Source organism: Dermacentor variabilis, chromosome 4 (genome assembly GCF_050947875.1).
Source record: "Dermacentor variabilis isolate Ectoservices chromosome 4, ASM5094787v1, whole genome shotgun sequence".
NCBI lineage: Eukaryota > Metazoa > Arthropoda > Arachnida > Ixodida > Ixodidae > Dermacentor > Dermacentor variabilis.
The window spans coordinates 204,179,624-204,204,140 of record NC_134571.1 but is presented as its reverse complement, the minus strand read 5'-3'; the positions used below and the strand labels follow the sequence as shown (position 1 = coordinate 204,204,140).

The following is a 24,517-nucleotide window of genomic DNA, read 5'->3' as shown; positions in this document are numbered from 1 at the left end:
AGGCAAGGGATACGAAAACTCAAGAGCTGGTGGGATTAAGAGGTTAAGAAGGCCATAAAGAAACGTCAGGAAGCCTCCAGGGAACACAGGTATTTCAAAAGTAAGGAAGAACCTGAAGCAGAAGTAGAGAGGAAATGGGTAAACTACATAAAACGTAAAAGGGAAGCATCCTATTTGATCAACGAGAAAATCAAGACAAAAGGGTCCCAATGGCTGTCAAAAATAAGCAATAAAAGAGATAAACAGGCAGCTAGAAAATTCTGGCAACATCTGAACTCCTTGGGTAATAGGACAAGCCTAGAGCAGAGGTATATAGTAACAGCTCAAGGTACTCGGTTAGAAGGAGAGGAGGCAATGGAGCATATAGGAACCATGATGAGGGAAAAATTTACAAAACAGAGAAATGGTACATGCAGTACGTCAGAGAGGGATAGCCCGGTCCACCCACTGCTTTCGCTTGGACAAAAAGAGTGGGAAAGGGCTGAGAAGAGGGTACCAAGTAGCACATCGGCAGGCCCTGATGGTATTCCAATGACATTAATATAGGAATTGGGCCCGAAATCTAAGAAAGCATTGACGGAGGTGGTGAGCAAAATGCTAGTGGATGGTAAAGTACCTGACGAATGGAGGCTAAGTAGGATGAGAATGATATATAAGGGAAAGGGGGACAAAGCTGACATAAATAACTACCGGCCTATAACAGTGACGTCAGTGGTTTACAGGGTGGTTATGCAGATTATAAAGGACAGACTGCAGGCATGGGTAGAGAACGAGGGGGTACTTGGAGAGCTACAAAATGGATTCTGGAAGCATAGGAGGCTAGAAGACAATCTGTTCTCGCTAACATAGTGCATTGAAATAGCTGAAAAGGAACACAGACCCCTATGGCTGGCTTTTTTGGACATCAAGGGAGCCTATGACAGTGTACTTCAAGAGGGCTTGTGGGGCATTCTGGAAACTTTAGGAGTGCAAGATGGAGTAACCAATTTCTTAAAAGATATCTATAAAGGTAACCGGGTAATTATACAATGGGAAAAGCAGGTTTCGGAGCCTGTAATGATTCGGCGGGGGCTTAGGCAGGGGTGCCCTTTGAACCTACAAGGTTTAGACGCCAAAATACAGCAAAGCGGACTCGGCTTCAACCTATCATTTTTCAAACAAGGAAAATTGATTGAACAGTCATTACCAGGACTGATGTACGCGGATGATATTGTATTAATGGCTGACAATGCAGAAGATCTGCAGGAATTAATGGACATATGTGGTACAGAAGGAGACAGATTAGGCTTGAAGTTTAGCAAAGAAAAATCAGCAGTCATGATTTTTAATGATAACATTTGCGGCGAGCATAAGATACAGGAGGCCACGCTGGAGATAGTCGATAAATACAAGTACCTTGGGGTGTGGATAAATAATGGCATTGAGTATCTGACAGAGTACGAAAAATATCTAACGACTAAAGGTAACAGAAGTGCAGCGATTATGAAGAGTAATAATAATAATAATATTTGGGGTTTTACGTGCCAAAACCACTTTCTGATTATGAGGCACGCTGTGGTGGAGGACTCCGGAAATTTTGACCACCTGGGGTTCTTTAACGTGCACCTAAATCGAAGCACACGGGTGTTTTCGCCCCCATCGAATGCGGCCGCCGTGGCCGGGATTCGATCCCGCGACCTCGTGCTCAGCAGCCCAACACCATAGCCACTGAGCAACCACGGCGGGTTTATGAAGAGTAGGGCACTGTGTAACTACAATAGGTACGAGGTAGTACGAGGGATATGGAAGGGGGTAATGGTACCAGGCCTGACTTTTGCCAATGCAGTTCTATGTATTAGAACAGAGACCCGGCAACAGTTGGAAATTAGGCAACGTGGTGTGGGTAGGCTCGCTCTGGGAGCACATGGCAAGACACCAAATCTTGGAGTGCAGGGGGATCTGGGATGGTCTTCTTTCAAGGGCAGAGAGGCTAGTAGCAAGATAGCATTTGAGGAGCGATTGAGAAAAATGGGGGAAATTCGGCGGGCTAGGAAGGTTTTCAGTCACTTATACACGAGGAATGTTGACACGAGGTGGAGGAAGCGAACTAGAAAATTGACAAGCAAATACTTGGGCAGTAGCGGGGGGACAAATGAGGAATCATCTGTCAAGAAAAAGGTTAAGGAGACAGAGAGGGGTATGTGGAGTACAGAGATGCAAACCAAATCGGCATTGGAGACATACAGGACGTTTAAGCAAGAAATAGCCAAAGAAAATATTTACGATAACTCTAAGGGAAGCTCATTGTTGTTCGAAGCCAGGGCAGGTGTACTGCGGACTAAAACGTACCGAGCCAGATACCAGGAGATAGATTTGGTGTGCGAGGCGTGTGGAGAGGAGGAGGAAACGGCTGAACACCTGATACTTGCTTGTAAACAACTTCACCCTGCAGTTGAATCTAACGGGGAACTATTCAAAGCTTTGGGTTTTAAAGACAGTAAAAGTAGAATAGACTTTGAACAGGTAGAAATAACTATACTGAGACTATCTGATAGGTGGATAATATCAACGCAAAAGTAAAGGAGTAAATACATAGGTATGCATGCATATAGAACCATTAAAGGCTAGGTGGCGCGCGCCGCCGCCGCCCGATTCAAAGGGCTCAGCCTCAATCATCCATCCATCCATCCGGCCGCCATAGCCGCGGTCGTTCGGCGATCCGGCGTATCGCGGTTTGATGTTCGGCGGCCGCTGTTTGGTGCTTGTGGACGTGTTTTTTCTTTGAACTGTGCTTTTTCCTGGCGCTATGGTGAACTGCGCGGTGTATGGGTGCAGTGCCCACTCGCGGAAAAGTGCGAAGGACGAAAATGTGGCGGAGGTTGGTTTTTTTCACATTCCAAAAGTGATCACGCATCAGTGCGCACGGACAAATGAAGTGTCAACACGGAAGAGGGCGGAATGGTTTTCTCGTATTAACTGCAAGAATATGGACCGCAGTGCGAACCACTACAGAGTCTGCGGGAAGCATTTCATTTCAGGTAAGCCCTAAAAGTTCGCAGATCGCAGTACCACGCTTGTTGGTGACCGCGGTATGTGATCGTAAACAACTGCTGGCCGGTTGGGCGATAGCTCTCAGCGATTTAACTGCTCGTACTTCACGCAGGTCGACCAGCATACCTAATGGATGAGTCCAATCCGGACTGGGCGCCCTCGCTTCATCTTGGGCACGGGAAAGAAATGAACGGCAACGCCTCGTCATCTCGGTACTACCGCCCGCGGTTACGACTTGTCCGCCCTTTTAAAATGCTACTGGTGACTTCTCACAAGCTTTTGACATCTCCACTTTAAAGGAGTTTGATGATTTTGTATTTCTCAAGTAGCTGAATGCAGGGTTCCCTTCCAGGCACACGAAGAAAAGGCGCCGAGCGGAGCGATCGGGAAGTCCCCTAAAGCAACTGCATGAGAATGCACACGAAGGAAGCAGTGCTGTACCGGATTCACCAGTGACCTCCGAAGACGATGAACCGCTTTTTGATGATGATCCTGATATCCAGGAGACTCCTGATCAAGAATGCACTGATGCAGGTACGTATTTGCATGGAGTTAAGATTGCTACTGTATTTGATTTTATGCATATTTTTTTATGTACTGTAACAGCGCTCATGTGGCTTTGAATGAAAAGTGCAAACATTTCTTGAACTATCATGCTAGACTGCTCTATTTTTGACTAAGCATTGATAGGCAGGTTGCGCACTGTTTGCCGCATCTTTTCAGGGAAGGCTGACTTTTCACATGTTACTGACTTGACAATGGAGAAAATTGAGCATCTTGAGAACGAGAATCGGCACCTGCTCTCAGAGGTCGGGGAAGTGCGAAACAAACTGGACAAGCAAATGCTGACTGAAGATTGACTGAGAGAAAACGAAGACATGTTGCAGTTTTACACAGGATTGTCAAATTTCAGTCTTTTGATGGCCCTTCTTGAAGTGCTGAAGGAAGGAATGGCACGTACAAACCGAAACAGTCTAACCTTCTTCCAGGAGATGCTCATATTCCTCATCCGCCTTCGCTTGAATGTGCCATTGCAGGACTTGGCATACAGGTACTCGCTTTTGTACATTGGCTTGATAAGTGTTGCATTGTGTTTACAATATGTGTTGTCACCTGCAGGTTCAATGTATCCCAGTCAATTGTGTCTAGGGTTGTCAACAAGTGGATTGATGTGGCCTTTGTCCGCCTCTCCCGTGCTGTGAAGTGGCCAGAACCTGAAGAGTTACAGCGAACAATGCCTATGGTATTTCGACAGTGCTTCGGGACACGACTAGCTGTAATACTTGACTGTTTTGAGTTGTTTATAGAGCGACCTTCGTCTTTCCTGCCGAGATCGCACACATGATCGAACTATAAACATCACAATACAGTCAAGTATCTAATCGGCATCGCTCCACAGGGCGTTATTACATTTATTTATCGTGGGTGGGGTGGACGCTCGAGTGACACGGTCATTACAGAGAAGTGTGGCGTGCTGAATAATCTCCAGCCCGGGGACTATGTTTTGGCGGATAGGGGCTTCACTATTGGTGACAGTGTTGGACTTCATTGTGCAAAGCTTGCAATTCCTGCCTTCACCAAAGGCAAGCCCCAACTTTCAGCCTGTGAAGTAGAAAAGACACGAAAGCTTGAAAATGTCCGGATTCATGTTGAGAGAGTGATTGAACTGCTCCGCAATAAATACCCAATACTCAAGTACACACTTCCTGTGGAGATGCTTGCATCAGAAGAGAATGGACCCACTGTGCTCGACAAGATAGTCTTTGTTTGTTCGGCACTATGCAATTTGAGTAACTCCACTGTTCCATTCGGTTGACCCCAGAGGTAGACAAAGCAGATGATTCAGCTTTTGCAAATGTTTATTGCTTAAAACAGCCCCTGTGAGGAAAAATAAAGAACAGCTAGTTCTGTACATGAAACATGCTAATCTTTTTTGTGTTTTTCTTTACACTCGCAGCAGAACCAACTTCCTCTAGGTGCTTTTTTTAAGTTCACACATTTGAAGTGGAACCACACATACTAGCAAGCAGCACTCTCGCACATGACCATTTTGCCCGACTCTGGCCCTTGGCACAAGCAATACACTTCCTCTTGCGAAGTCTCACAGTCTTCAGCAGTTTCTAGCAGATTGCCACTGCACCTGCCAGTCCAGTAATGGAAGCAAAGTTCAGGCAGAAGGATCTACTTGAAATATTCTTCACAGCGCTTCACCATCTTGGCACAAAACTGTGCATCCTTGTACACTCTGATTGCAATAAAATATTTCAAAGTCCACAATACGAAGTCGCAGTACTTCACGTTACACACAAACATCTGCATTTGTATTTGGTAATAATAGGGATGGTGCTGCTTGAGCTTCACAGCCCCATCCACAACGGTTATACAGGAGCTCTCTTGTGTAGCAAGCACCCGTGCATGGTCGTCTCTGCCATTAAATGGACATTTTATTTCTAAGACTCCTTTTTTGCAGCAGGTGCAGCTTATAATGCCATCAGGAGAGGCAGCCAGAAATGGCAGCTCGGTGGAGATTTGAAGACCAGAATCCTTGCAGACAAAATTCATATGTATGTCCTGTGACATAGCCTTGTAGGCATCTCTCGCCTTTCCTTCATGTTCTTTTCCCCAAGCAGTCTGTGGTGACCAAAACTGTGTACTTTCAGGATAACAAATTTTTCTGAGAAGTGACATTGCAGGATCACTCAACGATGTTCGGCATACTGCCTTTGCAATAGATGCTGTGATGCGGCCTGTCCTGAATGCAAACCATTTTGTGCACTTTGCCTGCTCCCTTGTGCTTTCCTCGATGAGCTCTGCAACCTGCAACATACAACAAATTATTACAGGTTATGCACACTTTTCATTTGCTTTTTTTCTATTCTTTATTAACCAAGCATGAAATGCTAGATAGCAAATAGAAGTACTATGAATAGTCATACTTTACCTGTGGCTCAACTGTGAGACTTTCAGCCAGCTGGGAGCATCGCTCCATTACGGAACTCCATGTGGTGGGTTGATCATCCTGCTGCATGTTGGTCAGGATGGCACTTGGGAATTTTGTCGCAGCAGGGATGAAGTGATTAGCATATTTTGGTTCGAGGGATAACAGGACTGGTCTGCTCCCACTTTGGTGGCACGCTGATAAAAATTCTGACCACTTTTCGTCTGTGGTAGGTTGAACATTCACCCGGCGCAGTTGTTGTTGTTGTTGTTGTCCTGAGTGGCCGTGGCACATACCCACAGTGGAGGATTGGCCAAGAATGGGGTGGTTTAATTAGGTGCCTAAAAATAATTATGATAACAAGGGAGTTAACAATTTGGGCGTGTGAGTTTAAAAATAAACGTTTTGTGTTTGGAGAAAAAAGGAAATAATCAGATGAAAACCGGGTATAAGATAATAAAAATAATAATATTAATAACAATAATAATTAATAATAGATAAGAAATAAAAGAAAGCTATGGTTGGGAGGGAGAACGATCAATCTAACATGGAAATCTATTGGTTTCAATTAGGTAATTTTCCCACGACATGATGTTTCACCGTCCATCACCCTCTTCTTCATCTTTGAGGATGAAAAGCTCACACCTGATACAGGCTTTGCTTCAAGGGACCGTACAGGTGGCGGCAGCCATGCATTTTCTTTATCGGTGCAGGCTTGTCCATCCCGTCTCTGCACGACAGCCTATATGTAAAACAGGATAGCACTAATGTGGGAACAGGCTTCCCCTAAGCCTGCCTTGCATGTGCAGTGCGCAGCTTGCACCAGCCCATCTTCTTTCACAAGGAGCCAGGGGTGCAGTGGTTTCTCACTTAGTGACTGGGAGTGTAGAACCTGCATTAAAGTGAGAATAAGCTGGTGAGAAAACAACAGTTATGAAAGCTGTTCCTTAAGGATTGTTACCTCAGAGCTCGTTCAGAAAAAAAAAACATGTTTGCGCGCAAACATCGCAGTTGTGCCGCAGCAGCCAGAACTAGGCTGTTTGCCAATGAGCATTAGCAAACCCACAGTACACACGCATGCATCAGGAATGCTAAAACGAACATGTTGGCATAATGCATGAATATTAGTGTCTCTGAATTTAGATTTTATGATTAGAGATTGGTCGTTTTGCGATCGAACAATCGACACATTTACGCCGCTGCCTATGCTCAGTCAAAAGTCGCTTGTGTAACGAGAAAATTGAAAAAAAAAAACTACATCAGTTCTCGACAATGCGCGATCGCTGCGGTACACAGCGCTTAAATCAGCGAAGAAATGCGAAGAGATTGCACATTTTTGATCGAACAGTGCGCACATTTGCGCTGCTGCCGATGACGCTACGCAGAGTAATGAAATCGTTCTGGTAACGCGACGATTTCGAAACACATCAGCGCTCGACATCACGCCACCGCTTCAGTACACAACACTTGACGGTGCTACAAGAAAACAAATGAGCTTACCCTGCCAACGATGACCACTCGGCTGTCGGCGAGAGCTTTGAGACTCGGTTCCTGCACCCAACCGCTGGTCAGATAATTGTGAGCTTCCAAAGCCTTGTATGATTTCAGCTGCTCTCGAGTTATGAAGCTCGTTGCATGGACGAGGTAATCCTTAATGTCTGTGAAATCCACACGTGGCAAAAGGTTAACGTCGCACTTCACTTCTGATTCGTTCAAGTCAAGAGGGTCAACACCGCCGCACAGGCGCACCTTTTCTTCATAGCGCGACTTTTCAGGCTCTTTCAGTCCACGCGCGTACGCGCTTAACCGCATACTGAGCGAACCACGATGGAAGCAAATCTTCCGAACACCTCAATGCGCCGTCCACTGGAAAAAAACGATCAAAACAGTACGCACAGCCTAGCACACTGGTGGTAGTCGTACTGCGGCGCCCGCGCTCGCGACCACGTGTATGGCGACCGCCGCGCCGGGCGCTAGCGCCCCTTGCGGATGACGTCACATGAATACCTCCTATAGTGTCGGTTTGTCGTTGACATGGTTTGATAACGCGCTCTTGTTCTCGCTTCTACTATACGGAATGTTTTACGGCGAGCGATCGCTCGTGCTTGTTGATTTTAGCATTATAGCTTAGGTGCGTAAAAAAGGAAGTACACCATGTTTTAACTTGATACTGAGCTGCCACTAAGCGGATTGTCTGTGTTGGGCAGCCAGTGTGGTAGATCTCATTTAGTGGAGCTTGATCCGGCCGCGATGAATGCTGCACCGTATGTGTAGTGAAATTCTCGTGACACGCTTTACGTATATATCTCGAAATTGTGTTAGCATCAAGAATTTTCACACAGACAGGCATAGATGAATAACTGCTAGCGTACTCGGATGAAAGGCCGTGTTTGCGGGGCATGCATCAGCAGTGTGTGCGCTGCCGTTTTCGCATAGTTTAAAAGTAGCAGTATATTTAAGGTTCCTGGCAACCAATCTAAATAATTCTGGGAAGTTACCGCAAGCAAAACCCGAGACTTGAAGAAATATCTAGCATAAATATCTAGATTCACCCAATCTATTTATATGTAACCACAAACACTTTTGGAGCATGAAACCTGCGATAAGCTCAGTCACACGCAGCTTCGCAACTTAGCCGAAAAAATTAGAGAACAATAAATTAGTCGCTCCGGGAAGCACCTTTACACGTTTGAAACTGAAGGCATTTCGTTTGACGCTAGTTGGAAGATTTGTTTTTTCTCTTTTATAAACAGTTTAGCAGCAGAAGTTATCTTTCGGGCTATATGAAAAGCGGTAAGCGCCTTTCGATGCTTCGCCTTCATGCAGTTTACGTGCTGGTAATCATCAGGCAGCTGCTGGCGCAGATTCGCATTGTGCCAGTTGTGCTTCATATGAAGCCCTTGTCGTGCGTAGTAAGTGTCCCGGTTTTCATTACTGTTGCCCGTAGTGACGTCGTCTTGGACAGACTGTATGCTATATGCGCTGTACAAAAGAAAAAAAGAGCCAGATTATCCATTTGGTGGTCTTTTCTTAGTAGATAACGCACAGATTATTCATGTAATTTAGTGGACATGAGATTTATTCTACCCTTATCAACACACCTAAGAGATCGTAACATGATTTAGTTGATAAGTAACGTTATCAATACGCCCCCATTCATGTGCATTCTACTGAAAGTGTGGCAAATGTATTCATCTCGAAATATGAGAAAAGAGACATTGCATACTGTTCGAAGCGGAAATAAATTGCAATTCTTAACGTGATTGTTCAAAACGGCAGTCACTATGCTGAGCATGTTCCTTCGGCGCGGGCATATTGCATTAACACCTGAAAAAAATGTGCACAGTCGATCCAGCCGGGTATCTTCGTTTCAACAATTACTATCATAGGAATAGTTTGGGATTCTCGCATTTCTTTTATTTTTATAAGTACACTGTGTGTCACATGAACCTGTCTTGAAACGAAACGTACCGTTGCTGGCACCGGCGACCATTACGGTTGTCTAACTGCTTATCCTACTCTGACAACAAGGACAACATAGGGGAAATTACTTGTGCTTAATAAATGAAATAAAGAAACGATAAATTAACGGAAATTAAAGTGGATGAAAAAACAACTTGGCGCAGGTGGGAACCGAACGCACAACCTTTGCAACAAGATAGGGGAAATTACATGTGCTTAATTAATAAATGAAATAAAGAAACGATAAGGTTGTGGGTTCGGTTCTCACCTGCGGCAAGTTGTTTTTTGATCCACTTTAATTTCCATTGCGAAGGTTGTGGGTTCGGTTCCCACCTGCGGCAAGTTGTTTTTTGATCCACTTTAATTTCCATTAATTTATCGTTTCTTTATTTCATTTATTAAGCACAAGTAATTTCCCCTATGTTGTCCTTGGCGTCAGTGTTTGTTGGCTTCTTATAATATGACTAATAAAAATCGGGCCCCTCGGTTAACCCCCTTTCTTCTCGTTGCTTATCATACTGTAATATAACGAAACATCATAATGGTACTGATTCATATTGCCCTGTAGTCTTTAGTCACAGGTAAACAAAGTTAACTAGAGGCATAAGTGATGAGAGCAAATGATATAGAAAACTACTATTGAACCGTAAAGATAACTGATTGAATAGTGTTCCCTCACATTGTTGCATTTGCTTTACGTGTGTGTCTCTGTGTCCTTGTCTTCCGTGCTGTACTCGTGTGGCCATCAATTACGAACTTGCCCAAGCCCTTCTCAGCTTTATTAAACAAGGGATTCAAGTGAGTTGAATCTAATACTGCATGTCAAGTGACTGACGTGTTATTCGTTTTATCTAAATATTATGGACTGGCAGTACTTGGGAAGCGTTAAACCACAATATTTTTTTATTGCACTTAAGCTGCGGGCGTCATAGATTGCCAGAAAATTTTCATGAAAACAGCCAGGGAAGGCTTGGAAAAAGATCGGGAAATTTTAAAATGGCCACATAGGTATGCTGTCTTGTTATATGTAATACAAAGGTTCCAGAAAATCTCTGTGTTAAATATATTTTTAAAACGTTTCATCTCATAAAAAGTTGAGGGAAATTGGTTCCATTTATTGAAGAAAAGAAGAAAGTCAAGCATACTGACCAGGCATTTCTTACTCAATTTGTTTTTTTTGTGTTAACTAAGAGTTCTGAACCTCGAAACCCTAGAAAAAATTTTCATCTTTGAAAGCACCTTAAATAATTTACTGAGATAGAATTCATTCGAACTACACTATCAGTTCTGTTTCCTAGGAGGTGCATATCTGTCGTGCCATGACACAAAGTGCTCGTGTGGTATTTCGGGTACTCATGTGGTATACCTAACTTGGAAACCTGTTAGCATGCCCAAGAGGCCTCATTACCTGTAAGAAACTAAGTGACCATATCGATACAATCGATCCATCTGCCTTCTGTTGAATTTATGGCCAATGACCCATTCATTTAACAGTATGAGAAAGACATTTAAATGTGTATTAAGCAATATAAATTACAATCTTTGGCACGATACTGTGAATACTCCAGTCACGTCTTCTGAGCATATCCCTCTGCACGGACATACTTAACTACCAGCCAAGAAAATGTACAGACAGTCCAACTGGGTAACGTTTCAGCAATAAATATAGAGATCATTTGGGATAAGTACATTAATGCATCGTATATGAACTTGTCATAAAAGGGAACACACTGTTGCTGGCACGAGCAGCAGTATTGACTGTTTAATTGTTTACCATACCATAAGATAAAACATTGTATAAAGACACTGATTTGTATTGACAAGCAGCCCTTAGTCATAGTTAAACTGCATAACTATTGACTTAGATGGTTTGAGCAAATATATTAAGCTGCTTAATGAACATACAAAGAATACTCACTTGTTATTTTGCCTCATATTGCTGCATCTACTTATTTGCAGCATACACCTGCAGCACCTTTGGCACTAATGACACAAAGGTCAAGGCCAGCCTGTCCACCATGCTTGCCGAGGGGAAGTAGTGTAAATATTTAGTCTGTTTCCATAATAGCATAAGACATGCATTTTAAGGAATTCATCTATTATATCGTGCAATAAAAACAGTTAATCCATTGCCGGTGCATTTGCTTTATTTTTTTCACTGCATGATTCAGCACTAGATTCTTTCTGTTTATGCAACATATATGAAAGTCCAGCTGGTTCAGGAGCGTTATTAATCTACTAACGTTAATACATAAGTGCAAGATGAAAAGCAACAGGTGCACATGCATAAATACATTCAAAATTTTTTGTTACCACATGTAAACAAAAATGTAAACTAACTTGTAGATAGCCGATAGCTATGGAGTTATGGCCTTATACACACTTTGTAGACTTGTCTATAAAATGTCTGTGTCTATAGACTGTCTATAGATTAATAGAAATTCATGTTTGTTGGCAAATGCCTGCAGAATGTCATAGAAAATGTGTGTCGGATTATAAAGTTCTGTTTTTGTAGACTGAAGTCTATAGAATGTCTATAGATAGTCTATAGACATTTGTCTATAGATATTCTATAGACTTCAGTCTACAAAAGTAGAACTGTAAGCCTATACATTTATCCATAGACATTCTGCAGACAACTGTCTACAAACATGAATTTTAATTAAACCATAGACACTCTATAAACAGTCTATAGACAGTCTATAGACTCAGACTTTTCATAGACTAGTCTATAAAAAGTGTATGGCCATAAGTCTATAGAAAGTCTATAGACTCAGACTTTTTATAGACTAGTCTATAGACTATAGTATGGCCATAAGTCTATAGACTGTCTATAGACAGTGTATAGATAGTCTATAAACTCAGACTTCTTATAGACTAGTCTATAAAAAGTGTATGGCCATAAGTCTATAGACTGTCTGTAGACTAAAGAAATGTCTATAGACAGTCTGTAGACTTCATAGACAAATATCTATAGACTGTCTATGGACTTTCTATAATAATTTTTATAGTGCGAACGAAATACGATCAATGCGCTCATACGCAAAGCGTACAAGGCTGCACTCAGACTTCTCGACTGCACAAGCACCGACAAGTTCCTGGCCCTGGGAGTGCATAACAACCTGGAGGAAATCGCCGAGGCGCAGAGGACCGCTCAGCTCGCGCGACTATCGGAAACAAGAACGGGCAGACAAGTGCTGCGTGACCTAGGCCTGGGACCAAAGGAAAGGGGACCCGAAAATACAGAAGTGCCTGCACCGGATGCAATTAGTAGACGGCTACGGCTATTTCCGGTGCCAAGAAACATGAACCCTGAGTTCCACAAAGAGCGGCGGGCGGCGAGGGCCAAGGCGCTCATCGATCTCCATGCCAAAGACAGGGGTGCCGTGTTTGTGGACGCGGCAGAGTACCCACATGACAGAAAGGCATTCGCCGCTGCAGTCGTCGGGGCATCGACCGGAGCAACGAGAACAGCGGCGAGTGTGCGGACTCGAGGGGCGCATCAAGCCGAGGAGGTGGCCATTGCTCTGGCCATCGCCGACCCCGAGTGCACGACTGTGCTCTGTGATTCTAGGACGGCAGTGAAAAATTACGCCAGAGCAAGGGTGTGTGGTGAAGCCGCGCGTGTGTTGCGTGTGGTCGATCTCGCGAGTGAAAGTCGGTGTGTGGTGATAAAGTGGTTTCCGGCCCACATGGGCAATGATGTGTCGGATCGCGGCAACGTTAACCACAACGAGACGGCGAACGCGGCGGGCGAGGACTAACCAACCGTGCCGCTGCTACTACAGCCGACCCGTCGTGGTGGTGGGAAACCAAAGACAAAATGACTTCCTACAACGAAATTGTTAAGTGTTACAGACTAGAGTGAAGGACTGTGCCGCCGCCTCATCCGGGCTTGACCCGTAGGAAAGGGGTTCTATATTGATAACTTCAAACGGGGTCGTTATTCACCCCGGTGCTGATGAGGCACGTGTGTCCAAGTGTTTATGTTAGTGACCTGTGTTGTGTGTGCCGAAAGGAAAGAGCCACTGCAGCTCATATCCTTTGGGACTGTGCTAAGAATCCGCACGAAGCTGCAACAATAACAACGATCCCACCGCGGCTCGAGGCTGCAACGAGTTGCTATGACCAAGATGTCCAAACCCAGGCCGTCCAGCAGATCTAGACGGCCCTCGAAAGGCAACGACCGAGCGAAACCGGAGGGAGGCTGCCACCCCAAAAGAGGGGCAGGCGCGGTCGATCAAAGGGAATAGTGCGGCCGCGGCCGAAGTAGAGGCGCCACATGCCACGAAGACGTCATGGCCGCGTCACGGTAACGCCTCCTTAACAGGGGAAGGCTAACCGTTCTGCAGGCATTCACAACAAAGTTTCTTCACTCACTCACAAGGGAAGAAGCACGTCGAGGTCGGTAGTACTTTGTCTTGCGCTACAGTTAGGTCTTGGTGTCGGATCACGGCTGCGTCGTGTTGAACTGAAGCTGGAACGTCGCGGTGTCAAGTCGTGTTTCGTCGGTGTATTCTGGACTTATCGCTTCGTCGGGATGACGGCATCTCGTTGATATATCGTCGAGATCGTCTTTTCGTCGTCTTCGTCGGCGGCGGAGGATCTTCGTCTGTTCGACGAACAGCAACCGCACCTCCATCGGTTACTGCTTTTAGTTTTCCGGATATGGGCTCGCAGGGCGGCCCCGGGCTGGGCCAGTGTATGGACGGCGCTGTGGCGACAGGTAGCGGCCTGGTGATGGCGAACCGGACAGTTGTCGAGAGCTCCACTGAGTAGCGGCGAGGTAGTCTGCGATATCGCGAGGTCGTTCGCCAAGGTGTGGTCGCGGCTCGGTAACGGCGAACCCTCGCAGTCCCGTCTCGTGGCACGGGCATCGTCGGTAGACGTGACCCGCTTCTCTGCAGAGGTAGCAGAGCGGCCGGTTGTCAGGAACGCGCCAGACGTCTGTCTTCCTCGGATAGCTGCGCTGTGCGACGGGCGGGCGTGCTGGCGCCGGCGGCGGTGGACGACGGAATTGCGGCGTTACAGAGCCCTGGCGCGCTCGTGGAGTGGGACCTTGACTGTGGGCGACAGCGGCGCTAGTCATCGCTTCCGGCTGGGGCTGCGGTGATAGTGGTTGCATCTCGGGAACTCCAAGCGATCGCTGGACCTCTTCTTTGACGATTTCGGCGATTGAGGCCACTCGAGGCTGCGATGAAGCTGCTCTCGTACGACTGCCCTGATAGTCTCGCGCAGGTCGTCGGTGGCCAGTGATTGAACTCCGGCGTTGTTTGTTGAGTTGGTGCGGCGGTCGAACTGCCTGTTCCGCATTTCCAGTGTCTTCTCAATGCTCGTGGCCTCGCGAAGAAACTCGTCGACGGCCTTCGGTGGGCTTCTTGCCATTTCGGCGAAAAGTTCCTCTTTCACACCACGCATGAGTAAGCGGACTTTTTTTTTTCTTCATACATTTCCGGGTCGACGTGGCGGAATAGACGGGCCATCTCCTCCGTGAAGATCGCGATCGTCTCATCGGGCAGCAACGCTCTGGTTTCTAGTAGAGCGTCGGCTCGCTCTTTTCGCACGACGCTTGTAAATGTCAGGAAGCCGCTTCGGAACAGGCCCCACTTCGTTAAGGTGGCTTCTCGATTCTCGAACCACGTCCCGGCGGCGTCTTCCAATGCAAAATAGACATGTCGCAGCTTGTCGTCGCTGTCCCAGCTGTTAAACCTAGCGACCCTCTAATACGTCTCCAGCCAGCTTTCCGGCTCCTCGAATGTGGAACTGCGGAACGTCAGGGGCTCTCTAGGCTGCTGCAGAATTATTGGGGACGCTGCGGTTGCCATTGGGGCTGTCTTGGCCACGATCTTCTTGGTCGTCTCTGGTAGAAGTCCTTGTTCCGGGGGCAGCTGCTTTAGCCGGTGGCTTGCTCGATGTTCCGGGACGACGTTGGTGTTGTCTTTGCGGTCCGGTCTTAGATGACGGCTTGTCGGGGGCGTCCGGTACATGAACGTAAAGCACCTCCACCAGAGGCACGTGGTAGTGACGTATAAAGAACATGGTAGCAATACTGTGAAATACGAAACTAACTTTTATTGAGCGATCCTGCGCCCACAAAAATAGGCTGCACTTAAAGAACGGCGACAACGGCGAACACAGTCGGCGATCGTCCAAATCTGATCAGCGGGTCAAACGCGTCGGCTTTTATATAGCAGTCTTCGAACGTTCCAGAGTAATCGCTGGGACCCGCGTGTATTCCACAAAGTTCTGCACTATTCGCGTCTCGCATACATGCAATCATATTACACAAGGTTCGGTGACAGACTGCGAATGGAACCATCGATAACATTCCAGAAACTTCCTATACGTGCAGGCGCGTCCTTCGTTGTGCGATAACATTTGTTAGGCTGTGAAACGCGGTCACCCGATAAAAATAAACATGTACACGTGTCAATATATATATATATATATATATATATATATATATATATATTTATATATATATATATATAATGTCCTTAGAGGCCTCGTATGAGGCATTGGGTAAGGTTGGCGTTACAGAAGGATAACAAGAGTATATAAGGCATATAACAAAACATAATAGGCATACATTATTAATAGACAGTGGAAGAATCTATACACATCTTTACAAACATTAAAGCATTGTACAAAAATAACAGAGTCAAATTCAAATTCAAATTCTTTATTTTTCAATGAAAATACAATAAAAGTGTGTCCAGTACTGTTTGGACCCGTAGCCGTAGGCTAGTTATGGGTCCAAACAGTACTGGACACACTTCGGAGTCGGTAGTGTCCATATTAGGAAAAAGACAAACGATACAGTTCTTTCAATAAACAATGAAAAAAAAATGTAGCCACTGCGGTACAAGTACTAAACAATACTAAAATTACAATAATAATAAGCGAAATAATGAGCTCGTAAACAAGAGAACACATAACTGGGAAAAGAAGAAAAAGCATCATGCACTTTATTGAAGTTATGCGGTGGAATATGAATTGATGAGCTCGCGGAACTTATTGGGATTAGATTAGGAGACGATGGGATCAGGAAGAGCGTTCCACAATCGAATGGTACGAGGAAGCGCCGACCAATTGAATGCACGTGTGTTCCCGTAGATGCGTGTGAAGCTGAGGTGATTATATAATTTGCGAGCTGTGAAAGGTGCGACTTGAAGCCGTAAAGAAGATTTCCTATCCGCATGAATGCACTTGTGAAATAATGTTATGAGAGCAAAATCACGTCGAATACTTAGTGGCTCAATTGAAATATTTTTTGTGAGATGCTTGAATTGTAGGTTAGTTACGTGAGATAAACCTGGCGGTCCTATTTTGAACTGATTATCATAAGCCAGCTGATTAGGTTGTTATGATGGGATGACCGGATTGGGGAGGCAAATTGGAGCTCGGGGCGAACAGACGTCTGATAGGGTCGGGGTAGCCCTCACTCCTGCCGTGACTAGGAATTGGCCGCACTTTCGCCCGCTATATCCTCGCCCTGAGTGTCCACTCTGCAAGTCGCGAAATGTTGAAGCCGACATCCACCACCTGCCGTGGGTTTGCCCTGCACTGAAACCGACGAGGCTCCGGCACCTCGCAGCAGCGGGACTCTCGCCGCATAATCCGAGCCATTACACTGCGTGGACACAGGTACCACAGTATCGATCCCTCTTGGTCGTCATTAGATCAGCAAATCTATTTTCATTCATTTAATCATCCTTATTCACCCCCATCCCATACCCTTGTATGCCCTGAGGCATTTATCCTCGCATTAAAAAAAAAAAAAAGCTAGCTTGCGGATGTTAGAGGGCAAAATGCGTAGGTTTCAGCGTAAGTACCCCAGTTATTTTGAAGCATTAGCACGTATAGCAGTAACGTGATGGGTCCAGGAAAGGCTTGGTGCGAGATTAATGCCTAAGTATTTGCAGGAAGTAGCTGTAGAAATTGGCTTATTATTAACGTTATATTGGAAATAAGAGATTGACTGTTTACGAGTGAAAGGCATTACTTTGCATTCAGAGGAATTAAGAGCCATTAACCAAGTGTTACACCAATCCAAAATAAGCTGAAGGTCGTTTCGAAGAATTAGGTGTCATCGGGACTGGTTATAGGGCGGTAAATAATGCAGTCGTCTGCGAATATTCGCACTCGGGATGCTAAGTTATTAGGAAGATCGTTAATCTATATTAAAAATAGTAGCGGCCCAAGAACGCTTCCTTGTGGCACGCCGGAATTGACATAGGAAAGAGGCGAAGAAAGATTGTTAACCATTGTAAATTGTCGGCGATTAGAAAGAAAGTTCTGAAGCGAAGTTAGTGTCAGTGAATGCAATCTTAGTGCGTTTAACTTTGAAATCAAGCGGCAATGAGCTACGCGATCAAACGCCTTGGAAAAGTCAAGGAATATGCTATCAATCTGTACATTATGGTCCATGTCTAAATGCAGGTCAGTCGTGAATTCTAAAAGCTGTCTCTCACATGACAAACCCTTCCTGAACCCGTGATGATTAGTGAAAAAAGAGTTGTTTGATTCCAGATGGTTGTATATGTGAGAAGCAATTATATGCTCGAGCATTTTACAACAAATACACGTGAGTGAAATTGGCCGGTAGTTATCTGGTGAGTGTCACCGTTTTTGAATATCGAACTGCTTTCGCAGTCTTCCAATCTGACGGTATGCTCCTGAAGTTAGTGACTGTCTGAGAAAGTGATATAATATTTTGCTAGAAGTCATTACGGTGTTATTTAGTATGTTGGAATTAATCTCATCGACGCCACAAGAATTAGATAACTTAAGATAGTTTATGCCGTCGATAGTAATGTCGAAGGGCGTCATGTACTGATAGTCCAAATCGGGAACATCAGGTAGGGTGGAGTGATCTTCAGTACTAAATATAGATGAAAAATATGTGTTGAAACATGAAGGACACTCATTGTCTGGAAGGGGTACGTGGTCGCTGTCATGTAAAAATATGTGATTAGTGTCGCGGTTCGGAGAGATAATCTGCCATAACTTTTGAGGGTTGGATTTGAGAAGAGATGGAAGGTCATGTGAAAAATATGTATCTTTAGCAGCGGATAAAGCGGAGTTGTAGTTTTTGAAAACACTGATTGTATTTTTCCCAAGTCGATGGGGTGTCCAATCGTTTAGCACTACTGTATAAGTGTTTCTTTTTGTTTCGAAGACGCCGAAGGAAACAGGTGAACCATGGGTTCTATTTATCATTGGATATTGTGATTACTGGGGTGTACTGTTTTACAAAATAACGTTATTTGTCTCGAAATAGAACCCAGTTTTCCTCGACCGTTCTACTGTAAAAGCAAGGGAGAAAAGCATTGGTGCAAAAAAAAAAAAATCTAGGTCTGCATTAATGGTAGTATAGTCACCCTTGTTATAGTTTAGAATTGTTTTTTACTATATATATATATACCCTTATATGGCAACGGAATATTAAGGGTTAACTGGAGTAGATTGTGGTTGCTAAAAACATCGATGTTATTTGCTGAACTGTTTCAAGGTTGTTTGTCAGTACTAAATCTAAGATGTTGGATATATATATATATATATATATATATATATATATATATATATATATATATATATATATATATATATATATATATATATGTATATATATATATATATATATATATATATATATATATATATATATACCGCCACATGTTCGACATACCAACGTTACAAATTATTTATTTCAAATCACTTAGTTTTTGCTGTATAGTTACCTCAGGCCACACATACCGCTCATACTTAGAACCGGTTATAACCCTTCTTATGATCTATTCAGATTGAATTTCTCATACGCTGCCGCTCTTCCAAAGCCTAATCCCTCTACTTGATTACAAAAGTGCGCTAATGGTTCGCGCTAGTATCAAGCCCAACTATCCAGTTCATCCATTACTTTTTTCGTATTCTAGTTACGAAAGGCAGCAACCTTCTCTAACAAGCCGTTATTGGCAGGTTTTTTGGGAGCACTATGAGGCGACCATTCACAAGCACTGCGATCTCACCGACGTTGAAAGGTTTAAGTACTTGAAGACGTACTTGGCCGACGCTTAAAAGCCGGGCCATCGAAGGAACACGCCTCACTGAAGCGAGCTACACTATTGCCGTCAATATGCTCGCCGAAAGGGTGTCCCCATCCATGACTACGTAGACAGCCTGCTTGTCATTGAACAGATCGAGTCAGTGTCATAAGTATGAAGGCTGCGGGACCTGTAAGAGCAGATCCAGTTCAAGACCGGCAGCTTGAACAGCCTCGGCATGCAGTCTGCAGAGTACGCGGTTGTTTTGCACCGAGTGCCGATGTGCTTATTTCCAGAAGACCTGGCCATCCTTTACGGTAAGTGTACGAAGACAGACAGAGGTGTCGCGGGCTCTGCAGGACATTCGAGAGAAGAGCAAGTGAAGGCAATTCTGAAGTTCCTTAAAGTTTAAGTGCAAAGTAGAGAGGAGATCCAGTCGAGTGCAACGCAAGAAACCCATTTCAGGGAGGTCGTCAGCAAGCCGCAAGGTAGCAGACATCTTGACATCGCCTCATACACCGTCCGCCCTAGCACTGGCAACACGCTCTTCATCTGCAGGTACCACTTCAATGCCTGAACAGCTCTACCTGTCCCCTCTGAGGCATCACAGGACACGTGAAGTGTTATTACGGGGCCACACTATCAGGCGGAGGAAAACCACTCGCCAACGGCGTTCCAGCAAGAATTGCTGCTTTAAGTGTGGGAAGCAAGAGCACATTGCTGGCTGTTGCTGAACAGCAGCGAGGCCTAAATATGACCGATGCTCTAGACGATACATTTTTGCACTGTGCGATATTTCAGGACGACTAAGAACCTAAAGTCCACAAACACCTACTCCTGTTGGAGCTGAAAACCGAGAGGCGGCCACATGACGCGAAAAGCAGGTAAGAACAGCTCCTGCAAGCATCGCGCGCTCGTCATCTGTGTTGCTCCAAACCTCCACAACGTGGGCGTCCGGAAGCCGTGACCGTGTGCCAGTACGGCATGCTGCTTGACACCGGGAGCCAGCGGACCGTCATCCGTAAATACTTGTCGCAGCAGCTATCTCTGCCTTCCAACGGCAATGAATAATTAGTCTTGTTTAGATTCGGCGGGTGCAAATACCCACGTCATTACCGATGCCGAAGGGTAAACGTCAAACGCTGCGGCCGTATTGTGTCGATTGACGTCACTCTTGAAGCTGTGGAGGTACCAGAGATCTGTACCGTAACGGTTCCCGCCATAGCAGGCATCGTTATTAACATGTGTGACCGCATTCTAGCTTTTGGTGACGAACCTCAAGAAGACGAACCTCAAGAGGACAAACTTCAAGGCTCAACGATAAGCGCTTTAATCGGCTCAGACAATTGTTGGAGGGCAGTGACTGGACGCGTCGAACGTTTCACCGACAACCTATTTACTGTAGAGACTATATTTGGCTGGGTCATTCAAGGAATATACGCTAATATATGCTATCCTCTGTCACCGAACTGCCTTCTTCCTCACTTGTTCCTTCTTCTGGCGCACTGAGGTCCGACCTAAAGACCCATCAGAGATGTAGCGGTTGGATGTCGTTGGTATAACCGACAGACATGAGGGTAACGACATCAACAAGCACCCGGTGCTCACCCACTTTCGCGGCGCAGTACACTAGAGCGCAGGACGCTACGCAGTACCGCTGATGGTCAAGACGTCTGGTCTCACGTCATGTACGAACCGTACTATAGCTGAAGGCAGGCTCAAGCGTCAGCTTCAGCGGTTCGAACATCACTCAGCACTTCTGCAGGTGTACGATGTCGCCATCAGCGAGTACATTAAGGGAGGTCATGCCGTGATTACAAAGGTCCGCGTCGTGTTCGATGCATCATCGCATGAATAAACCGTCTTCAAATGACATGCTCGATAAGGCATTAAGCTTGGTCCCGAACTCCTGCAGCTGCTCCTGCAGTTTAGATGCAGCAAGTTCGCTCTCACCGCTGATATATTGAAGGCCTTCCTCCAGGTATGCATCCGATCAGAAGACAGAGACGCTCTCCGTTTCCTGTGGATCGACCGACGATTACCGACATGTGAGCATCCCGTCACGACAACCGTCGAGTGGCGCATGACCTGGGTACCTTCTAGCCCATTAATTGCTATCAGCAACCTGGCAGCATCACCTCAGACATGAAAGACAGCGCCGCGGACATTGCAGCCCGCCTACAACGGTAATTCTACACCTGGACGACTTAGTAATTGGCAGCTCTTCCGAAGCGAGGGCACTGGAGTTTTGCCGGGAAGCGAATGTCATTATTACCGACGCAGGAATGGAACTTAGGAAAGGGTCTCGAACTCCCGCCTGCTTGCACCCACTTCTTCAGTGAAAGCCTTTTATTGAGAATGGGTGAGCAGAGCTCTAAGTCCAAGGTGCTTGGTCTGCTTTGGGACCGCTCATCAGATGACATCATCCTCATCACGCAAGCCGTACTCTCATACATTTCAACTCAACCATCGACGAAGCGAACCGTGTTAGAAGCCTTCGCCAGGTTATTCAGCCCATTGGCCTTCGTCGTCCCATTTCACGTGAGAGCTCAACGCCTGCTCCAGCGGCTTGGTGGCAAGGCATCGATTGGGACGAGCCTCTAATACCTGACGTTGAGGACTTGTGGAAGAACTAAGTATCGGAACTGCCTGTCCTGTCTGCCCTTCGCATTCCACGCAACTTCACTCTGTCATCGCACCATCATGGAGGCGCATCAATACAGTTGTTCGCTGACGCCTGACGTCATGCGTAAGGAGTCGCAGTGTTTGTACACCAACCACTAGCCACGGCAGTGTTACTGTCCGACTCCTTATTAGCAAGTCGCACCTTGCTCTACTGAAGACGATTTCTCTACCGTGTTTGGAGCTTCTTGCGCGTCTTTTAGCGGTGAGATTATGGCATTGCATCCAGAAAATGTCCGATGTATCATCATGTGTCGCCTTCTGGACTGATTCAACGATAGCGTTACGTTGGATCTCTCGCGACGCTAACCGCTTGGAGGCCTTCGTAAGGGACTGTTTGTGAGATTCATATTTTGACTCAAGGTTACACTTGGCGGCACTGCGTGAGCGCGGACAATCCGGCAGGCCTTTTGACGCGCGAAGTAGCAGCAACGGTTCTAACGTGAGAAACGAAGTGGTGGACTGGACTTCTGTGGTTCACCTGCTTCACCTCCGCCGGGGGTCGGCCCGGCATCGCACTATCTCAGGGATCGGCCCACGTATGGGGAGCGCTTATCGCCTGCTTCACCTCCGCCTCGGGTCGGCCCGGCATCGCACTATCTCAGGGATCGGCCCACGTATGGGGAGTTTTTTGCTTACAACTACACGAAAAATTTCCTTTGACGGTAGAGGTGTACATCTTCGCTGTAAAAAGGGTGAAAAACCGGTGCTCGCTTGTGTCGCGGTGTTATAAGCGAAAGTAACGAACGGGTGTACAGTGTCCCAATTGGTGTGGTCGGACGAGACGTACACCCTCAGCATTTCGTCCAGTGTTTGGTTGTAGCGTTTACGCGTTCATAGGGGTACAGCCAGTCCTCGACGGCATGTTCTCCGGTCCCGCAAAAGATGGCCGGGTCGCGCTGACGGAGAACGCCGGCGCAAGTGACAAGGGCAGCCATGGGTGCAGTCGATGCATAGGCCGCATCAGTCATGGACGGTGGGCAACGTACGATTGCGGAGCTCCTGGGTGACTTGAGGGATTCCAGCAATCTCCCCCAAATGTAATGATGTTTAATTAAAGGTGTGAAATAAACGGCACCCTAGCAGCAGCGAACAGCCCGAGCTCTCCTGCAAATCACCGCGCGGGTCGTCGTCGTCGTCTCCGAGCTGCGATCGGAAACGCGACGCGCGTCTGCTTTATTACGGTCTATTTTACGAGCGGTGTAAAACTTAGATGGCTGCGCTGGTGTAGTGACAATTACAACTAACGTCAAATTTTGCGAGCATAGGGAGAACAGTACGCCAAGTTTATGTGCTATGGTAACTGCGCGTTCATCAAATGCAGCTTTAAAAACATTGTAAGCAAGTACTCGAAAGCACCACGGTGCTGTTATTAGCTAGGGTTCCTAATGTCGAAAGAGAACTTTGCGTTTAAGATATTTCACACTTTCAAGGAACAGGCAGCATTTTAAGTGCAATGTGTCGCGTAGTTTTTAACGTTTCTGGCTTATTCAGAAGCGTTACGAATAATTATTGAACCATCAAATTTTAGTTTTATTGTTCCATGAGTGAAATGTTAGGTTCACCTGGTGTCCTCACCGAACTGGAGGCAGCTTCTTTATGTTTGGTGACAGTAAGGACAAGTAATGGGTGATAAGTTGGTAAAGTTCATGATCGATAACTAATTGGGGCTTTCGCAATAAATTACGTATGCAATTTCTCTAGAGTGTTATGAGCCTGTCTAACGAGCGGGGCAGAATTTAACCCGCTGCTCTGGCAGAACCGTAAAAGGCACCAAGACTAAATTTAGCGAAAATTAGTTGTACACTATGGAAACTCTCTGTGCGAAGTTTTAAATACGGTTAGATCAAACACAAGCTCTGAATTTTTTTTTTATTCAGTGAGAGAGATGAAATAATGCAGAGAAAGGCAGGGAGGTTAGCCGGAGGTAATTCCGGTTGGCTGCCCTGCGCTGGGGGAAGGGTTAAGGGGGATAAAAAGAGAAACAGAGTGGAAGGGGGAGGTAGAAAGAAAGAGAGACAAGCACGAACAAAGCGCGTACACTACAGAGCGGTAGGGGGCGGATTCTTAGAGTCTGTCGTGAAGCCCCGTAGACCGCTGGAACCTTAATAACGCGAACAAGGCCTTCAACGCGGATGTTCTTTCGGAGCATTGGCTTAAAGCTTTTAGTTCTGATAGTGGACGATTGTCCAACTGGTCCAGTACTCTGCACATCACTTGTCTCTGAGCACTATATCGCGGGCAGACACAGATAATATGTGCAAGCGTCTCGTCGATGTTGCATGTGTCGCACGGGGGGCTGTTGGCCATTCCAATGAGGAAAACATATGAGTTTGTAAAGGCAACGCGTAGCCACAGACGG

The 24,517-nt window shown here is 45.8% G+C and overlaps 1 pseudogene; it reads left to right on the top strand.

Annotated features, from left to right (window-relative positions):
* Window positions 1-2,743: 2,743 nt before the first annotated feature.
* Window positions 2,744-4,891, top strand: LOC142578503 (uncharacterized; annotated as a pseudogene).
* The last annotated feature ends 19,626 nt before the right edge of the window (window positions 4,892-24,517 follow it).